At 32.0% G+C, this 23,006-nt stretch overlaps 1 long non-coding RNA gene across 1 annotated transcript in view; it reads right to left on the reverse strand.

Moving 5' to 3' along the window:
• LOC310720928 overlaps positions 1 to 23,006 on the reverse strand; it is a 308,842-nt gene that overhangs the window by 181,284 nt on the left and 104,552 nt on the right. The gene's annotated exons all lie outside the window — the stretch shown is intronic.

Genomic DNA, 23,006 nt, shown 5'->3' on the forward strand with positions numbered 1-23,006 from the left:
TAATAGAAAAATATAAAAATACAAATATACATTTTTATAAATTATTTTTATAAATTATTTATTTTTATATATTTTTTTTAATTTTTATATTAAAGTTTTTCTCAGTCGCTTTGGAGCAATTCTCAGATCAGAAATTTAATTCTCAAAACTACTTGTTCAAACTCCACATCATTTAGTAATTTGTGCTCATCATAAGAACATTTCTCGTTGCTTTGATCAAATTGCAAATGCTTTTGTACATCATTTAATCGATTGTGTACAAGTGTCTGCTTTTTCCTACATTATCAGTTGTTTATGTCATGTTGATCAAAATGTATTATACTAGTTTCACCTAAATGGTCTTAACCCCCAAAATATTTAGGAATCAGTTGATTCAAGTCATTGAGTGCAAAATGGTTAAACCAGTTGTCAAAATTTGTCAAGCTCTTCTTCTTCACAGTTCAATTAAACTTTTTTGGTAAATGTGTCTTGATGAATTGTGCAAATGAACCTTGAATGTCACTAATAAAGGGGCATTTTCACTTTCAGATTAACCAATAATCAACTAGTTCTCTAAAATAGGTCGAGGCTAAATCTCTTGAACCTTTACTGTAATTGGCGAGTGTATATAAAAAGAGCAAAACACAGACTAACAATTGTTGGAAATGGATGAACAACTAGGAAACGAACATGGTCGAGAGCCAAGAATAAGGATGCAGCTGGAAGGGTAAGGAGGCAAAATAGAGGAAGAAGAGGCCAAAGACATAGACACATTTCAGATGAAATTAGAGCCACTATTGTGGACAATGTTGTCAGTCATGGCCTCACAATGGTATTGCAAGGTATGATATCTGTTGTGATGTGGATGAAAATCTGTGGCCCGACAGACTGGGACATCAGGGGGCAGATTGCACTGTTTAGTGCGGCATGCACAGTTCTGCCTAAGAAGTGTTTCCTATGTTTATCTTTTGGAATTATAATTTGTGTCTTTTTATTTTCTATCACAATGACATTATATTGAAATTTTTTAGTCAGTCCACTAGTAAAGAAAAATAAAAAAGTGTATATCCTGTCCAGTCTCTTACGATCATAAATGTGCTGTTGAAATTCACAGTTGCCAATTCAGCCTCGTGCATTTTCAATATTTGTAATCCAAAACGTAGTTTACATCAGGAAATACTAAAATAAAGCATTGTCATATTAAAAAAATGACTAAACATTTTGACTATCTTGTTCATAGACAATGATAAAAGGACTTGTTATGTTGATGGCAATGATATGTTCATTGACACAAATACTTGATTTTGAGAGAAGTACTAAGGATTTTGAGCAGAAAACAGGCTTTTGCAAGAAATCCAATGTATTGTGCTGTTTTTTCACATTGTTTTGAGAATGCACTTACTGATTTGCAAATCTTAAGGATGATTCGAGAAATGCTCCAAAGCGACTGAGAAAAACTGTAATAATATCTGTTACAAAGTACAATATGTACTCAAAAAAACGAAATATGTCACATGCCAAATCGTGTTTTGACAGAAATATGACTTTTTTCATACTTTTTACATATTTATTTCTCAGGAAAATATGAATTCTCATATTCATAAGCATAATTTCATTAAAAACCGTTAAAAAGTGGAATAAGGAAAAAAAACATGACAGTGAAAATCAAGTTTTGTCAAAAACTGATTTTTTTCATGATTTTCTTTTTTTATTTGCATAATTTAATAAATAACTGTTACAAAAGGCAATAAGTTAATGAAGAAAAGAAAAAATTACATGAGATTTGTTTTGAAAAATAGATGCCTTTATTCTTATAAAAAGTAGGATAGTTATTATGAAAATATACATTTCCATACATAAACAAAAAAAATGTTTAAAAAAGGAATACAGAAACGAAAAAGGTGACGACAAATCAAAATTTGACAAGAATTTTACTATTTTTAAAAAAATATGATTTTATTCAGCATAATTTCATAAAAAAAAGAGTTACCAATGGCAGAAAGTGAATGATGATGGTACACATGACAAATTTGTTTTGAAAAAAAGTAAGTTTTTCAGAAAAGGTATGATAGTTATGGTGAAAATATGTAAAGTTTTCATATTCAGAATCATAATGTCATGAAAAAAAAAACTTAAATGAGTGCAGTAAGTGAACAAAAATACTTAAATATCACGTTTTGACAAAAATGATTATTGTTATGAAAATATAAATTTTTATATTCCGAAGGTACATTTTAGGTAAAAAATGTAAAAGTGCTAAAAGTCAGTGAAACACATGACATGACAAATAAAGTTTTGACAAAAATATGAGTTTTTAAAAAAAAATTATAAAAATTCATAAAAAAATGTTACAATATACAATACGTAAACAAAAAAAACAAAAAATGTAACATGCCATCTTATGTTTTAACAGAAATATGAGGTTTTTCATAATTTTATACAGCTTTTTTAATCTGTTAGGAAATATGAATTTTCATATTCATAAGCATAATTCAATTAGAAACCATTAAAAAGTGGAATGAGGGGAAATAACATGACGTTAAAAGAAATCAAGTTTTGTCAAAAACATGACTTTTCAAAAATAATGTTTTGAATGAAAATGTGAATTTATATATCTATTAGCATAATTTTATGAATAACCATTGAAAAGGCAGTGTAAACACAAAAAAACCTACAAATTGATATATCATGTTTTGACAAAACGTTGACGTTTTCCAGAAAAATTATGATAGTACGAGTTTCCATGCTCATTAGTAAAAATTTATTTAAAAAAAACATTAAATGTGGAATAAGCGAACAAAACAATTGACGTCTAAAGTTTTTTTAAAAATGTGATTTTTTTCATTAAATATAGTTAATATGAAAATATGAATTTTTAAGCTTAATTTTATTAAAGAACTGTTAAAATTGCAAAAGGTTATTGATGATGGTGACAACACATTTGTTGTGAGAAAAAAAAAATTAAATGGTGCAATAAATTAACAAAAATACTGACATGAAATATCACTTTTTGACAAAAATGTCTATTGTTATGAAAATATGATAGTTACGATAAAAATATAAATTTTCATATTCAGAGCAACATTTTAGAAAACAAATTTCAACATGACATGACAAATAACGTTTTGACAAAAATATGAGTTTTCTACATAAGAAAAATTATAAATATATAAATTTTTATTTCCAATAGCAAAATTTCATGAAAAACCATTACATAGTACAATAATTACACAAAAAATAAATCCATTACATGCCGAATAGTGTTTTGAAACAAATAAGACTTTTTCCATATATTTTTTTTTATCCTTTTACATCTGTTGGGAAAATATGATTTCTCATATTCATGAAAAAACATGACAGTAAAAAAGTCAGGTTGATTGATTAACAACAAGGGAAAAAATAAAAATTGACGAGCTTTCATGTTTTGAAAAATAGATGGCTTTATTCTCATAAAACGTAGGATAGTTATTATAAAAATATAAATTCATACTCATAAGCATATCACGTATTCAAAAAATTTATTATTGTAATAAAAATATGAATTTTTGTATTTCAAAGGCACATTTCAGGAAAAAACATTAAAAAGTGCAAAACTTCAGGTGACGTAGCAAATAAACAAGTGACATGGCAAATAAAATGTTTACAATAATATAAGTTTGTTCATAAAAGTATATTATAAATATTTGAATTTTTATTTTCATAAGCAAAGTTTCATGTAAAAAATTACAAAGTACAATGCTTAAATGAATAAACTAAAAAAGGTTCATGCCAAATCATGTTTTGACAGAAATATGACTTTTTTCATAATATTATCTTTTTTCACCAATTGGGAAAATATTATTTTTTATATTTATAATAACTGTTACAAAGTGAATAAAAAATGAATAAAAATTGACGAGAAATCATGTTTTAAGAAATAGATGTATTTTGTCTCAGAAAAAGTAGGACAGTTATTATGAAAATATAAATGTTCATACTCCTAAGCAAAATGTTATTAAAAATCAATAAATAAAAGAAAAAGTGATCGGAAAAGCTGACGACAAATCAGGTTTTGACAAGAAAGGTACACTTTTCATAAATATATAATAGTAAATATGAATTATTAAGCATAATTTCATAAATAGTGAAAATATGTTTTCATATTCAGAATCATAATTTCATGACAAAATGTAATAGGGTGCAGTAAGTGAACGAAATTTCTGACTTGAAATATCTTTTTTCATGAAAATCTGATATCATAAAGTTTACATTTTCAAATTCAGAAGCAACATTTCAGAAAAAAATGCTAAAAAGTCAACATGACACATTTTGACAAAAATAAAAAATATATTATTAATATATGAATTTGTATTTCCATAAGAAAAATTTCTTGGTAAGAAATTACAATAAGTACATGAAAAACTAAAATATCTTACATGCCAAATCATATTTTGACAGAATTATTTCATATTTTTTTTGTGTATTGGAAAATATGATTTCTAATATTCATAAACATAATTTCATTAAAAACGTTAAAAAGTGGAATAAGTTGAAAAAACAGAACATTAAAAATCAAGTTTTATAAAAATATGATTTTTTTATATTTGGTAGCTTAATTTAATGAATAACCTAAAAAAAAAAATTAAAAAAAACTACAAATGTTACATGCCAATGTTTTGACAGAAATATGACATTTCATAAATTTTTATCTTTTATCTATTGGGAAAATATAAATTTTCATATTCATAAGCAATAATCTCATTAGAAACCGTAAAAAGTGGAATAAGGGGAAACAACATGACATTAAACAATCAAGTTTTGTCAAAAACATGACTTTTCATAAATCATGTTTTGACATTGACTTGTTCATACAAAAATTAGTTATTGTGAAAATATAAATTTTTATATCAGTTAGCATAATTTCATGAATAACCATTACAAAAGTCACTAAGTGAACAAAAAAACTACAAATTGATGTCATTTGTTGACAGAAAGTTTACTTTTCTCCGGAAAAAAGTAGGATAGTATGAATTTTCATGCTCGTAAGCAAAATGTATTACAAACCATTAAAAGTGGAACAATGGAACAAAAAAAAATTTTATGATGGTAACAACAAATTTGTTTTGAGATAAATTACAATTTATTTATACAAGATATTATAGTTGTGAAAATATGAATATATTCATAAGCATAATTTCATGAAAAAAAAAAGTTAAATGGTGAAACAAGTTAATGAAAATACTGACATGATATAATCATCTTATTTTTAAGGTACATTTCAGGGGGAAAAAATTTACGTTTAAAAAGTCAATGAAACGTGACATGACAGAGTTTCGACAAAAATATGATTTTTTTTTTCAAATATAATTTATAAATATATGAATATATTATAAATATATGAACATGCAAATTCATATATTTATAATATCTTCATATATTATAAATATATGAATTTGCATTTTCATAAGAAAGTTTCATGAAAAACCTTAAAAAGTACAATCCGTAAACGAACAAAACTAAAAAATTTAACATGCCACCTAATGTTTTGACATATATGAAATATTAAGTTTTTTATAATTCATAAATTATGAATTTTTATATACATAACCATAATTCAATTAGAATCCGTTAAAAAGTGGAATAAGGGTAAATAAGGACATTAAAATCAAGTTTTGTCAAAAACATGACTTTATATGAATCATGTTTTGACTGAGGTTTTTCCTACAAAAATAATAGTTTAGCGAAGCCGTGTATGTGCTGTAATGGATGAGCTTCCTAAGAGCTGAAAATGCGATTCCGCAAGTCTCAGCCTCGCAGGACGAAAGGAAAACGAACCATGTTATATTTGCACATATCGCATGCACGTCACCACAATGTTTTTACATGTTTATGATGAGATACACATAATAAATCATGTTTTGACACAAATAGCACTTTTTTCCTAAAAAATATGTTATGATATGAATTTTTATATTCATAATTTGATGAAAAACTGTAAATAAGTGAACAAATCAGTTGTAAAAATTCATAATTCATCAAAAACCTCTCAACATCGCATGGTTGGCCAAGCTGTGTGTGCTGTAATAAGTGAGTTTGACAAAAAATATTACTTTTTTATCTTAACAATATGACAGTTATGAAAATATGGCTTTTTAAATTAAACAATTTCACCAATAACCGTATTTTGTCAGGTTTGAGAGCAGGTCTCGAACCCGGGTCGCTAAAGCAAGTGGCAGACACTCTAGCAGTCTGCCATGGGGAGGCATTGGAAACCAAATGCAGAGACACATGATATGCAATGGCATGATTTTTTTATGAAAAATCATAAGCCCAAAAACAGCTTGCAAAAAGAGGACCAAAAAAATAAATAAATAAATAAATCACAGGCAGAGTGGGTTTATCAAAACAATATAAAACACAAGGCAAATACAAATAAGAGATGACTAAACAGGAAGAAGAAACTCAGGAAGACAGGCGGTAACTAAGGACTCGAGAAGACCGGAGGCTTGAGAAAAACTCGGGAGAACGGGGAAAGCATAGAGACTATGAAAAAATCCAGGAGACTAGGGAAAGGCCAGGAGGCTAGGGAAGACAGGAAAAGCCAGGAGGCTAGGGAAGACAGGAAAAGCCAGGAGGCTGGGGAAAACCCAGGAGAAGAGAAAAGGCTTGGGAAAACTCGGGAGGACAGGAGACTAGGGAAAAGTCAGGAGACTCTGGAAGGCTGGAGAAGACAGAAGAATAGGGAAAATTCAGGAGAACAGAGAAGACAGGAGACTTGGGAAAACACTGAAGAGCAGAAAGGCTTGGGAAGACTCGGGAGAAGAGGAAAGCTGGGAGACTCAGAAAGACTAGAGTAGGCAGGAGAAGCTAGGAGACTAGGGAAAACAGGAGAAACCAGGAGGAAAGGAAAAACTCGGGAGAACAGAAAGGCTTGAGAAAACTCGAGAAAACAGCAGACAAAGAAATAAAACAAAATAGAAATACATTTACCAAACAGAACAAAACAAACCCACACATATCCAGTTTCAAAAGCTAGAATCAAGACAAATACCAAGAACAATATCATGAAAGAAGATACAACAAAAATAAGGTCAAATACACCGACAACTGTACTGCAACAAAGGTAAAGACAAATATAATGAACCAACAAAGTCCAAGGCAAAAGGGGCAACTTAAATAGACAATTACGAGGAGCAGGTGGTAGACATTATACAGCTAGGGGCTAGGGAGTAAGGGAAAAGGGAGTAGCGGATAGGGGCCCAGTGGCGGCATCCGGTGGCAAAGGCAAAAACAATTCCAAAAATGTCCAGACCCTGACAGTATTTAATGGCAATAAATAAATGAAACATGACAAATCCTGTTTTGTCCGTAAGATCACTGTATTTCAGAAAAGTATGATAGTTATTTTGAAAATATGACTTTTGAAAATAATTAGCATAATTTCATGTAAATCGGTGCAATAAATGATCGAAAGACGAAATGGTGGCATGACAAATAATGGTCTGACAGGACTATGTCTTTTAACATAAACAATTAATTGTTTTTATAAAACATTGAATTTTTATATTAATATGCATAATTAATATAAAATAGTACATTTCAACTGAAACTGTTAAAAAGTGAAATAAGGGAAGAAACATAGCAAATAAACAAATGACATAGCAAATAAAATTTTGACAGGAATGTGACTGATCTTAAATATATGATAGTCATTATGAAAATATAAATTTTCTTTTTCATAATCATAGTTCTATGAAACACTGTATTAATATGGAAATGACAAACGAAAAATTGACATGACAAATTGTTTTAACACAAACATGACCTTTTTTAATGAACAATATGATAGTTATTTAAAAATGGTTATATTATTTAGCATAATTTAATTAATAACTGTTAAAAAGTTGAATAAAGAATCAAAAACGGTGACATGACCAAGTTTTGAAAAAAAAATACATTTGTAATGAACATTAAAAGTATGAATATATTATTGTTCATAATCATAATTTAATGAAAAGCCACTAAAAGGTTCAATAAGCAAAGGAAAAATAAACAGGTGACAAGACAATTCATGTTTTGAAAAATGATAATTTATTTCATAAAAAAATATGATAGTAGATCTACCTAAAACACATTTTTTTAAATATCTTGAAATTAGGAATTTTATTAACAAGATACAACATCATTCCTCTTTATTTTTTAACAAGATGGAGGCGCGTGCATAACGCGAGGCCCAGCGTCTTTCCAGATTTTGCAATTTAGTAGCAATTTCTCCATCAACAGAAAATGTTTTCACTCAGAACAGGCTTGCTCATACATCTGACAAGCATTATTAGACATCGGCCACAACTACAAATACGGGCAAATACGAACTTTGAACTCCCTCGGAAAATCGCCCCGAACACCGCGGACCGCTGATCCAGCTCGGCCGACAGCGAGACCACAGCACCGGTGGCGAGACCGTAAACAAAGGAGGGGGATGCGAGGCGGCATCAGGGCTGGGCTAAGGCTAAACCCACATCAACCATCGATTCCAACCAGCAGTGCCTTTCAACCGGGCAAGCTCAATCGCTTTTTTGCTCGTTTTGATCAAAGCACAGAACATTTGCACAAAGCACAACAACGCCTGTACTTTTTGAGAAGTCTCAAGAAAGCTCATCTGTCCCCAGGGATTTCAACGAGTTTCTACCGCTGCATCATTGAGAGCATCCTGACCAACTCCATCACTGTATGGTACGGAGGCTCCACTGTGTGTAAACATAAAGCCCTGCAAAGCGTGGTCAAAACCCCCCAACGCATCACTGGCACCCAACTATCTGCCATTGAACACCTTCATCACAGCAGAGGTCTGCGCAGAGCTCACAACATTATCAAGGACTCTTCACATCCCAGTCATAAACTGTTTAACCTCCTTCCATCAAGAAGGAGATACAGGAACTTACGCACCAGAACCTAGATCTATCTATCTATCTATCTATCTATCTATCTATCTATCTATCTATCTATCTATCTATCTATCTATCTATCTATCTATCTATCTATCTATCTATCTATCTATCTATCTATCTATCTATCTATCCCCTTTAGAAAAAGTTACTTTAGACCACTTAAATGGGGGTAGGCAAATTTATATGCTTTATAGACTACTCTCCACTAAGTGCAATGAAAGGCCTATCTGTCTAAAGGCCCAAACAGACAATTAATACGAGATCCAAGCTTCTGCAATATAAATGGATTATGAGAGTATACATCACTCCTAAATTGCTACACAAATTTAATCCCAACATTCCCAATCAATGTATAAAATGTAATTTAGAGAATGGAACTTTATATCACTTTTTATGGAAATGCCCCCAAGTTGAATGTTTTTGGGAAAAAGTTTTAGATTTTTCATCCCTGGTGTTGAAACAAAATGTTCCCAAGTGTCCTAAACTTTGTATACTATATATTTTATAGTGCACCTTTACTAGCTCTGATAAGAAGATTTTGATATAATGTTTAGTACAAGCAAAACTTGTATTAGGTTGTCATTTAAAAAATACAGAAGGCCCTCATTTTAAACAATGGTTACAAGAACTGTCTCATTGTTTGGCTTTGGAAAAACTCACATACATTGTTAATAGAAATATATAATAATATAAATATAAATTTTTATAAATTATTTATTTTTATAATTTATTTTTTATTTTTATATTAATAATATCTGTTACAAATTACAATATGTACTCAAAAAACTAAAATATGTCACATGCCAAATCGTGTTTTGACAGAAATATGACTTTTTTCATACTTTTTACATATTTATTTCCCGGGAAAATATGAATTATTATATTCATAAGCATAATTTCATTAAAAACCGTTAAAAAGTGGAATAAGGAGAAAAAACATAACAGTGAAAATCAAGTTTTGTCAAAAACTGATCTTTTTCATGGATCTTTTTTTTTTTTATTTGCATAATTTAATAAATAACTGTTACAAAAGGCAATAAGTAAACGAAAAAAAAAGAAAAATTGACATGAGATATCATGTGATAGATGGCTTTATTCGCATAAAAAGTAGGAAAGTTATTATGAAAATATACATTTTCATACTCATTAGCAAAATATTAATAAAAATTTTTTTTTTTTAAAGGAATACAGGAACGAAATATGTGAGGACAAATCAAGATTTGACAAGAATTTTACTATTTTTTTTTTTTATATTATTTTATTCAGCATAATTTGATAAAAAAAAAGAGTTAAAAATGGCAGAAAGTGAATGATGATGGTACACATGACAAATTTGTTTTGAAAAAAAGTAAGTTTTTAAGAAAAGATATAATCGTTATGGTGAAAATATAAGTTTTCATATTCAGAATCATAATGTCATGAAAAAAAAACGTAAATGAGTGCAGTAAGTGAACAAAAATACTTAAATATCACGTTTTGACAAAAATTATTATTGTTATGAAAATATTAATTTTCATATTCCGAAGGTACATTTCAGGTAAAAAATTTAAAAGTGCTAGAAGTCAGTGAAACACATGACATGACAAATAAAGTTTTGAGAAAAATGTGAGTTTTTAAAAAAATATTATAAATAAATGAATTTTCATTTTCATTAGAAAAATTCATAAAAAACTGTTACAATATACAATACGTAAACAAAAAAAACTAAAAATGTAACATGCCATCTAATGTTTTGACAGAAATATGAGTTTTTTCATAATTTTATTAGAAACCATTAAAAAGTGAAATAAGGGGAAATAACATAACATTAAAGAAAATCAAGTTTTGTTAAAAACCTGACTTTTCAAAAATAATGTTTTGAATGAAAATGTGAATTTATATATCAATTAGCATAATTTTATGAATAACCATTAAAAAGGCAGTGTGAACACAAAAAAACCTACAAATTGATATGTTTTGACAAAACGTTGACGTTTTCCAGAAAAGAACGATAGTACGAGTTTTCATGCTCATAAGTAAAAATTTATTAAAAACCATTTAAAAGTCAAAAGTTTTTAAAAATATTTTTTTTTCATAAAAATATAGTTAATATGAAAATATGAATTTTTAAGCTTAATTTCATTAAAGAACTGTTAAAATTGCAAAAAGTTATTGATGATGGTGACAACACATTTGTTGTGAGAAAAAAAATGTGAAATAGTGCAATAAATTAACGAAAATACTGACATGAAATATCACTTTTTGACAAAAATGTCTATTGTTATGAAAATATCATGGTTATTATAAAAATAAAAATTTTCATATTCAGAAGCAACATTTTAGAAAAAAATAAAATTTTAAGTGCAAAAGAGTCAACATGACATGACAAATAACGTTTTGACAAAAATATGAGTTTTCTACATAAGAAAAATTCTAAATATATACATTTTTATTTCCATTAGCAAAATTTCATGAAAAACCGTTACATAGTACAATAATTACACAAAAAACAAAATCTATTACATGCCGAACATGCCGAATCGTGTTTTGAAACAAATAACTTTTTCCATATTTTTTTTTTTATCCTTTTACATCTATTGGGAAAATATGATTTCTCATATTCATGAGGATAATTTCATTAAAAACTGTTCGAATGTGGAATAAGGAAAAAAAAAACGACAGTAAAAGTCAGGTTGATTGATGAACAACAACAAAATTGACGAGATATCGTTTTGAAAAATAGATGGCTTTATTCTCGTAAAACGTAGGATAGTTATTATAAAAATATAAATTCATACTCATAAGCATGATATATCACGTTTTTTAAAAAAATATTATTGTTAAAAATTTGAATTTTTGTATTTCAAATGTACATTTCAGGAAAAAAACATTAAAAAGTGCAAAATTTCAGGTGACATGGCAAATAAACAAGTACATGGCAAATAAAATGTTGACAACAATATAAGTTTGTTCATAAAAATATATTATAAATATATGAATTTTTATTTTCATAAGCAAAGTTTCATGTAAAAAATTACAAAGTACAATGCTTAAACGAAAAAACAAAAAATGGTCCATGCTAAATCATGTTTTGACAGAAATATGACTTTTTTCATAATTTTATCTTTTTTCATCTATTGGGAAAATATTATTTTTTATATTTATAATAACTGTTACAAAGTGAATAAAAAATAATTAAAAATTGACATTAGGAATCATGTTTTAAGAAAAAGTAGGACAGTTATTATGAAAATATAAATGTTTATACTCCTAAGCAAAATTTTATTAAAAATCAATAAATAAAAGAAAAAGGGATCGAAAAAGCTGACGACAAATCAGGTTTTGACAAGAAAGGTACACTTTTCATAAAAATATAACAGTTAATATGAATTATTAAGCATAATTTCATAAATAGTGAAAATATGTTTTCATATTCAGAATCATAATTTCATGACAAAACGTGAAAGGGTGAGGTAAGTGAACGAAATTTCTTACTTGAAATATCATGTTTTGACAAAATGATCTTTTTTCATGAAAATCTTATATCATAAAGTTTACATTTTCAAATTCAGAAGCAACATTTCAGAAAAAAAATGCTAAAAAGTCAACATGACAAAGTTTTGACAAAAATATGTTCTTAAATACAAAATATGTTATTATTATTTAAAAAAAAATTCCATAAGAAAAATTTCTTGGTAAACCGTTAGAAATTACAATAAGTACACGAAAAACTCAAATATGTTACATGCCAAATCATATTTTGACAGAATTATGATTTTTTTTTTCATAAATATTTAATATTTTTTTTGTTTATTGGGAAAATATGATTTCTTATATTCATAAGCATAATTTCATAAAAAAAAATTTTAAAAAGTGGAATAAGTTGAAAAAAACAGAACATTAAAAATCAAGTTTTGTGAATGCATACAAAAATAGTAATTATGAAAATATGATTTTTTTACATTAAGTAGCATAATTTAATGAATAACCTTAACAAAATGCAATAAGTGAACAAAAAACTACAAATGTTACATGCCAATGTTTTGACAGAAACATAAATTTTCATCTTTTATCCATTGGGAAAATATTCATTCATTCATTCATCTTCTCCCGCTTATCCGTAATTCAGGTCACGGGGGCAGCAGTCTAAGCAGGCTCCCGCCTTCGACTGCTGCCCAATCCTCACAGCACCGTCCCTTACGGTCCCTCCTGCAGGTGGTGAGCCCACGGGAAGTGGGAAAATATTAATTTTCATATTCATAATCATAATCTCATTAGAAACCGTTAAAAAGTGGAATAAGGGGAAACAACATGACATTAAACAATCAAGTTTTGTCAAAAACATGACTTTTCATAAATCATGTTTTGACATTGACTTGTTCATACAAAAATTAGTTATTGTAAAAATATGAATATGAAAAATATGAATCAGTTAGCATAATTTCATGAATAACCATTACAAAAGTCACTAAGTGAACAAAAAAACTACAAATTGACGTCATTTGTTGACAGAAAGTTTTTCCGGAAAAAGTAGGATAGTATGAATTTTCATGCTCATAAGCAAAATGTATTACAAACCATTAAAAGTGGAACAATGGAACAAAAACAATTTTTATGATGGTAACAACAAATTTGTTTTGAGATAAATTACTTTTTATTTATACAAGATATTATAGTTGTTGTGAAAATATTAATATTTTCATGAGCCTAAATTCATGAAAAAAAAAAAGTAAAATGGTGCAACAAGTTAACGAAAATACTGACATGATATAATCATCTTATTTTTTAGGTACATTTCAAGAAAAAAAAATGTAACGTTTAAAAAGTCAATGAAACGTGACATGACAGAGTTGCGAAAAAAATATTTTTTTTTTCAAATATAATTTATAAATATACGAATATATTATAAATATATGAAAATGCAAATTCATATATTTATAAAATATTTATATATTATAAATATATGAATTTTCATAAGAAAATTTTATGAAAAACCGTAAAAAGTACAACGCGTAAACGAAAAAATAAAAAATGTAACATGCCACCTAATGTTTTGACAGAATTAGTATGTTTTTTTATAATTTATAAATTATGAATTTTAATATACATAACCATATTTCAATTAGAATCCGTTAAAAAGTGAAATAAGGGTAAATAACGACATTAAAATCTAGTTGTCAAAAACATGACTTTTCATGAATCATGTTTTGACTGAGCTTTTCCATACAAAAACGTCTCTAGGTTACGCATGTAACGTCTCTAGGTTACGAACGTAACCCTAGTTCCCCGAAGGAACGAGACGCTGCGTCGAAACGCTATGGGAACGCCCCTGCGTGACCACGCTCTAAACCACGTGTGAAATCTAGCCAATAGGCAAGCCGTGACGTCATAGACAGGCGACGTAAACCTGGAAGCTACAAGATGGCTGTGCGGTGGTAGCGACATTAGCTGCTGCAAAGAGAGAAGGTAAGCGCCGCAGGGATGCAGGGAGTGTGGCACGGAACTCGAGCTGCGTCGAAACGCTATGGGAACGAGTGTCCAATCACGCCACACTGACCAGACCCTGCCGAAAGAGTGAGGGCCTCGGCACCAGCACGCAGAACAGAGGACCCCGGGGTGGCTCTGAGGTCAAGGCCATAAAACCTGACAAAGGTCAGCGGGGTGGACCAACCCGCAGCGTCACAGACGTCCCGGAGTGACACACCAGTGGACCCGGCCGCAGAGGCCGCCACACGCCGGCGGAGCGAGCCAAACAACTGCACCCACCACCTCCAAGGACTCGTCCTGTAGAGATAAGTGTAACACGACACATCGTGTGGGAGCCAGGGGGCAACTCCAGGCGGGACGAGGCAACTGCCAAAACTCAGACAGGCACTCTGAGTCGCGTCCCGGGCCACAGCCTCCGGCCGCCGCGGAGGAAACGTGTCACCAATGGGACCTACCCAGTGAACACAGAAACCCTCAGGGTCAAAGGGGTTAACCCTGCGGCAAACTGTACCTGCAAAAACACCAGAACTGAACCGACCGGGCAGTTAACTGGGTCCAAGTCATGGCGCTCACACCGTGACGCGAACAGTCGCCATCGTGTGGTGTACGACCTCCTCGTGGAACTCATTTCAGAACTCCCGAGAGCAGCGCGACTGGGGGAAAGGCGTACAGGCGTAGCCTCGGCCAAGACCGTCCCATGGCAGCCACTGTCTCGACAGGGCGTCTGCTCAGACATCCAACCGTCCCGGGATGTAAATGGCTCTAAATGAGAGGAGCTCGTCCCGGGACCACAAGAGGACCTCCTGCGGCAGTTGTTTGCAAGGGAGCGAGACCGGAGGCCCCCCTGGTGGTTGATGTACGAGACCACCGCAGTATTGTCCGCGCGGACCAACACATAGCGATCTCTAAGGACTGGGAGGAAGTGTTGTAACCCCAACAACACTGCCAGCATCTTCCGGCAACCTATGTGCCACAAGAGACGTGGGCCGCTCCACAGACCCCGGGCGGAGTGGCCACTCATGACCGCCCCCCACCCCGTGAGGGAAGCGTCCATCGTTAGCGTTACGCGACGACAAGGAGTCCCTAAAATGGGGCCTCGGGACAGAACGTAGGGTCCTACCATGCAACCAAGGCTCAAAGGGCACACCGCAAGACCTTTATGGTACGATACAGACTCCCTCAGGGGAAGAACCCTCCTGCCCCGGAGCCACCACTGGAGGGGCCACATGCGGAGAAGGCCGAGTGGAAAACACTGGACGCTGCTGACATGAGACCCAGCAGCCTCTGGAACTGCCTCATAGTGACTGGCTGGCCTGCTCCTACCCTCCTGACTGCAGTGAGGATGACTACAAACCGGGCAGGAGACGACCGTTCCCGTAACTCGGCCGAGTCCCACACCACGCCGAGAAAGCGGTTCTCCATGCTGGGGAAAAGTACACTTTACCGGTGTTTCAGTCTGAACCCCAGTACCTTCATGCAGGCGAGAACAGCATCTCAATGCCGAACCGCCTGGTGCTCTAACAAGCCAACATAAACCAATCGTCGATATAATACAAAATGCGGATGCCCTGAAGCCGCAGCGGGGTCAGTGCCGCGTTCACGCACTCTGTGAAGGCACGGGTTGAGAGCGCTAGGCCGAACGGAAGGACCGATATTTGTAAGCTTCGCCCCGAAAGCAACCTCAGGAACCTCCCGTGTGCGGTGAAGGACGGCTGCATGGGAGCATGCAACCTCCAGATCTAACGTATGACAAATCAGTCCTCGGACTTGACCTGAGACACGACCTCTCTAAACGAGAAACCTGAACCCGAGCCTCAAAAGTGAGTGGTTCAAGGAGTGAAGATCCAGAATGGGATGCAACCCAGGGGCGTTCCCATAGCGTTTCGACACAGCTCGAGTTCCTGAAGGGGAACCCTAGTTCCCTGAGGGAACGAGACGCTGCGTCTAAAGCGTTCCGACGCAGCTCGAGTTCCTGAAAGGGAATAATAGTTTAGCGAAGCCGTGTATGTGCTGTAATGAATGAGCTTCTAAGAGCTAAAAATGCAATTCCGCAAGTCTCAGCCTTGCAGGACGAAATGAAAATGGTTGTTCGAACCATGTTATATTTGCACATATCGCATGCACTTCACCACAATGTTTATGATTAGATAGGACATAATAAATCATGTTTTGACAAAAATAGCACTTTTTTCCAAAAAATATGATAGTTATGATATGAATTTGTATTTTCATAATCTGATGAAAAACTGTAAAAAGTGAACAAATCAGTTGTAAAAAGTCATAATTCATCAAAAACCTCTCAACACTACATGGTTGGCCAAGCCGTGTGTGCTGTAATAAGTGAGTTTGACAAAAATATTACTTCATTTTAACAATATGACAGTTATTATGAAAATATGGCTTTTTAAATTAAACAATTTCACCAATAACCGTATTTTTCAGGTTTGAGAGCGGGTCTCGAACCCAGGTCACTCTAGCAGTCTGCCATGGGGAGGCATTGGAACCCAAATGCAGAGACACAAACGATATGCAATGGCATGATTCTTTAATAAAAAATCATAAGCCCAAAAACAGCTTGAGAAAAGAGGACCAAAAATCACAGGCAGAGTGGGTTTATCAAAACAAAATGAACACAAAGCAAATACAAATAAGAGATGAATAAACAGGAAGAAGAAACTCAGAAAGACAGGTGGTAACTAAAGACTCGAGAAAACCAGGAGGCAAGGAATAACTCGGGAGAACAGCAGACAAAGAAATAAAACAAAATTGAAATACATTTACCAAACAGAACAAAACAAACCCACACATATCCCGTTTTAAAAGCTAGAATCAAGACAGACAAATACAAAGAACAATATTTTTAAAGAAGATACAAATACAATAAGGTCAAATACACCGACAACTGTACTGCAACAAAGGTAAAGATAAATATAATGAACCAACAAAGTCCAAGGCAAAAGGGGCAACTTAAATAGACAACATTAACGAAGAGCAGGTGGTAGACATTATACAGCTAGGGGACCAGTGGCGGCATCTGGTGGCAAAGGCAAAAACAATCCCAAAAATGTCCAGACCCTGACAGTATTTAATGCCAATAAATAAACGAAATAACTTAAAAGTAACATGGCAAATACTGTTTTGTCCGTAAGATCACTGTATTACAGAAAAGTATAATAGTTATTTTGAAAATATGACTTTTGATATTAATTAGCATAATTTCATGTAAATCGGTGCAATAAATGATCAAAAGACGAAATGGTGGCATGAAAAATAATGGTCTGACAGGACTATGTCTTTTAACAAACAATTAATTGTTATTATAAAACATTACATTTTTATATCAATATGCATAATGAATATAAAAAATTAAATTTCAACTGAAACCGTTAAAAAGTGGAATACAGGAACAAACAAGGTGACATAGCAAATGAAATTGTGACAAAAATGTGACTGAACTTAAATATATGATAGTCATTATTAAAATATAAAAAATGTTGTCATAATCATAATTCTATGAAAAACTGTTATAATATAGAAATGACAAACGAAAAATTTACATGACATTGTTTTAACACAAATATGACCTTTTTAAATAAACAATATAAAAGTTATTTAAAAATGGTTATATTAATTAGCATAATTTAATTAATAACTGTTAAAAAGTTTAATAAAGTATCAAAAACGGTGACATGACCAAGTTTTGAAAAAAACAATTTGTAATAAACAAAAGTATGACTATATTATTGTTCATAATCATAATTTAATGAAAAGCCACTTAAAGTTTCAATAAGCAAAGGAAAAACAAATTACTTTTGAAAAAAAAATTACGTTTTCCATAAAAGGTATGATAGTTATATTGAAAATATAAGTTTTCATATTTAGAATCAAAAGTTCAGGAAAAAAGGGTGCAGTAAGTGAACAAAAATATTGTCATGAAATATTACATTTTGACAAATAACTTTTCATGAAAATCTGATATTATAAAAATATAAATTTTCATATTCAGAAGCAACATTTTAGAAACATGACATGATAAAGTTTTGACAAAAATATAAAAAATTTTAAATATAAAAATATATAAATTTTTATTTGCATAGCATAATTTTATGAAAAAATAGGTTTTGACAAAAATGACTATTTTCATAACAACACAACATGTAAAAAGTCAATAAAACATGACATGACAAACTTATGAAATTATAAATTTTCATACTTATAAGCATTATTTCATAAAAATAGGAGTCTTTCATAAAAACATTACGAATATATGAATTTTTATTTCATAAGCAAAATCATGATTTGACAGAAATATCACTTTTTTCACCAAAACATACCTATTGGGGACATATAAATGTTTGCATTCAGATTTTAAATTTTCATTAAAATCTGTTAAAAAGTGGAATAAGGGGAATAAAACGAATCAATGACAAATCAAGTTTTATCGAAAATATTTTTTTTCTCTTATTAAAAATATTTAAAAATATTTTGAAAATAATTTTTATATTCATCTTCATAATTTCAAAAAAAAAAAAATTTATAATTCCATACGATGAATGATAGGTATTATAAACAAATAAATGTTTATATTAATTTGTATAATTTGATGAATAACTATTAAATGGTAGTAAACGAAAGCTAAAAGGTGACATGACAAATCATGTTTTGACAAAATATGATGTTTTTATGACAGAAATTCTAGTTATTATGAAATTATGAATTTTCATATTAATTTATATTTGCAAATGTATTACTTTTGTTATAAAAATGTAATAGTTGTGATGAAAATATTTGTTAAGATTTATTATGATAATTTGATGAACACCCATTTAAAAATGGGAACAAGTGAACAAAAAACAAAAAAAGTGACACTACAAAATGTTTTGACAAAATGAAGACTGAAAAAAAGAAAGTTATTATGAAAATATGATTTCTCATATTCATAAGCACAATTGTATTACAAAACATTGAAACGTGGAATAAAAGAATGAAAAAAGTTATATGACAGATCAAGTTTTGGCAAAAATATGGCTTTTGATTAAAAAATATGATAGTGTTAGGAAAATAGGAATTTTTATGTTAATTAGCATAGTTTCACGAATAACGGCTTAAAAGTGCACTACGTGAATGACAAATTAAATCGGTACATAAGTCATGTTTTGTCAATATCATTTTTTTATGAATAACCACTATTTTATATAGTTATTGGGAAAATATTAATTTTTATACTCATAAGCAAAATCTTATTAAAAACCTTTAAAAAAGGAAAAAGGGGAAGACAAATCAGGTTTAATGAGATTTTAACTTTTTTCATACTAATAATATATACATAATATATATTATGAATATTTAAACATAATTTCATAAAAACAGTAAAAATGGCAAAAAATGAATGATGATGGTGATGACAAATTTGTTTTGGCACCCCTACCTTAATTGAAAAAAGCTACTTCCAGTCCATTTGTTAAAAATACTATTGTGGTATGGTATTCTTGAATTCTTCAATTCTTGAAACATCTTGGGGAGGTTACCTCAATTATCACAATTTACCACTATTTGGGGCAATACGTCTCTAGGTTACGAACGTAACCCTAGTTCCCAGAGGGAACGAGACACTGCGTCGTAACGCCCCTGCGTGACCAATAGGCGTTTGGGACGTGACGTCATCAGCAGGCGACGTCGCGTAAACATGAAGCTACAAATGGCTGCAAGATGGACAAGACGCTAACTCCTGCGAGAGAAGGTAAGCGCCGCAGGGATGCAGGGTGTGTGGCACGGAGGCGCAGCGTCTCGTTCCCTCGGGGAACTAAGGTTACGGTCGTAACCTAGAGACGTTCCCCTTCGGGAACTCGAGCTGCGTCGTAACACTATGGGAACGAGTGTCCAATCACGCCACACTTACCAGACCCTGCCTACAGAATGAGGGCCTCAATCGGTGGACACAGTCGGTACTGTCGCTCCTGTTCGGGGGCTGTGAATTAACAGGTTAACAGGTTCCCGGCCATGGTGCTCGCACCCAGATGTGAACAGTCGCCATCGTGCGGCATACAACCTCCTTGTGGAGGGAGCTCTGGAGTGGAGAAGGGTCTCCACTACCTTGGTAGAGAGACCAGCCACTACAAACTGTGCCCCCTCAGGGGCCACAGCCTCCACAACTCTGGGCAGGGGTAAACCAGGGTTCTGCCCGCCTGTGGGAGGAGATCCCTTCTGGGAGGAGTTTCCCACAGAGGGCCCTCAAGTAGGGACACCAGATCCGCAAACCATTGTTTGCACGGCCATCGAGGTGCTACCAGGAGGAGATGGACTCTATCCCGGCGAACTCTCTCCAGAACTCCAGGGAGCAGTGCGATCGGGGGAAAGGCGTACAGGCATAGCCTCGGCCACGACTGTACCATGGCATCCAGACCTAACAAAGCTGGGTAAGAGAGAGACAACCAGAGGGGACAGTGCGAGGTCTCCTGGGTCACAAAAAGATCCACCTGGGCTCTGTAGAACCTCTGCCATATGAGCTTCACCACCTCGGGGTGGAGATGCCATTCCCCAGGCCTCGACAGGGCATCTGCTCTGATATTCCCTTGGTGGTTGATGTAAGAGACCACCGCAGTATTGTCTGCCAATACATGGCAATCTCTCAGGTCTGGGAGGAAGTATGGTACAGAGGCTCCACTGTGTGTGAACATAAAGCCCTGCAAAGGGTGGTAAAAACCACCCAACGCATCACTGGCACCCAACTATCTGCAATTGAACACCTTCACCACAGCAGATGTCTGCGCAGAGCTCACAACATTATAAAGGACTCTTTACATCCCAGTGACAGACTGTTTAACCTCCTTCCATCAAGAAGGAGATACAGGAACTTACGCACCAGAACCAGCACCAGAATCAGGGAAAGATTTTTTCCATCCACCATCACACTACAGAATGCGACACTACACCGCTAGATCACTACAAAACAAACACTGTAGAATTCAATGACAATAAAGTTCTATCTCTCTATCTCTCTATCCCGTTTAGAAAAAGTTACTTTAGACCACTTCAATGGCCGTAGGCAAATGTCTATGCTTTTTAGATGTATTATGAGAGTATACATCACTCCTAACTTGCTACAAAAAATTTAATTCTAACATTCCCAATCAATGTATAAAATGGAATTTAGATACTGGAATTTTATTTCACTGTTTATGGAAATTCCCCCAAGTTAAATGTTTTTGGGAAAAAGTTTTTAATTTTTTTATTCCTGGTGTTGAAACAAAAGTTCCATAGTGTCCTAAACTCTGTATACTAAATATTTTCCCTGCAACGTGCACCTTTACTATCTCTGATAAGATTTTAATATAATGTTTAATACAAGCAAAACTTGTATTAGGTCGTCATTTCAAAAATACAGAAGGCCCTCATTTTAAACAACGTTTACAAGAACTGTCTCATTGTTTGGCTTTGGAAAAACGCACATATATTGTTAATAGAAATATATAAAAATATAAATATAAATTTTTATAAATTATTTTTATAAATTATTATTTTTTTTATTTATTTATTTTTTTTTATATTAATAATATCCGTTACAAAGTACAATATGTTCTCAAAAAACTAAAATATGTCACATGCCAAATCGTGTTTTGACAGAAATATGACTTTTTTCATACTTTTTACATATTTATTTCTTGGGAAAATATGAATTCTCATATTCATGAGCATAATTTCATTAAAAGCCGTTAAAAAGTGGAATAAGGAGAAAAAAACATGACAGTTAAATCAAGTTTTGTCAAAAACGGATTTTTTTCCCATTCAAAAATCCAAGTAATTATGAAAATGTTTTTATATTAATTTGCATAATTTAATAAAAAACTGTTACAAAATAAGTAAACGAAAAATTAACGTTAGAAATCATGTTTTGAAAAATAGATGGCTTTATTCTCAAAAAGTAGGATAGTTATAATGAAAATATACATTTTCATACTCATAAGAAAAATTTTAATAAAAAAAAAGTTTAAAAAAGGAATACAGGAACGAAAAAGGTGAGGACAAATCAAGATTTGACAAGAATTTTACTATTTTTTTCAAAATGTGAATTTTTCAAATAATTTCATAAAAAAGATTTAACAATGGCAGAAAGTGAATGATGATGGTACACATGACAAATTTGTTTTGAAAATAAGTTTTTCTGAAAAGGTATGATAGTTATGATAAAAATATAAGTTTTCATATTCAGAATCATAATGTCATGAAAAAAAAAACGTAAATGAGTGCAGTAAGTGAACGAAAATATGACCACGTTTTGACAAAAATGATTATTGTTATGAAAATATAAATTTTCATATTCCGAAGGTACAAAAAAAAAAGTGCTAGAAGTCAGTGAAACACAAATAAAAGTTTTGACAAAAATATGAGTTTTAAAAAATATATAAATATATGAATTTGCATTTTCATGAGAAAAAATCAAGAAAAACTGTTACAATATACAATGCGTAAACAAAAAAACAAAAAATGTTACATGCCATCTAATGTTTTGACAAAAATATGAGGTTTTTCATAATTTTATACAGCTTTTTTAATCTGTTAGGAAATAGGAATTTTCATATTCATAAGCATAATTTAATTAGAAACCGTTAAAAAGTGGAATGAGGGGAAATACCG

The sequence above is a fragment of the Silurus aristotelis genome, assembly GCF_946808225.1.
Source record: "Silurus aristotelis genome assembly, chromosome: 26".
Lineage (NCBI taxonomy): Eukaryota > Metazoa > Chordata > Actinopteri > Siluriformes > Siluridae > Silurus > Silurus aristotelis.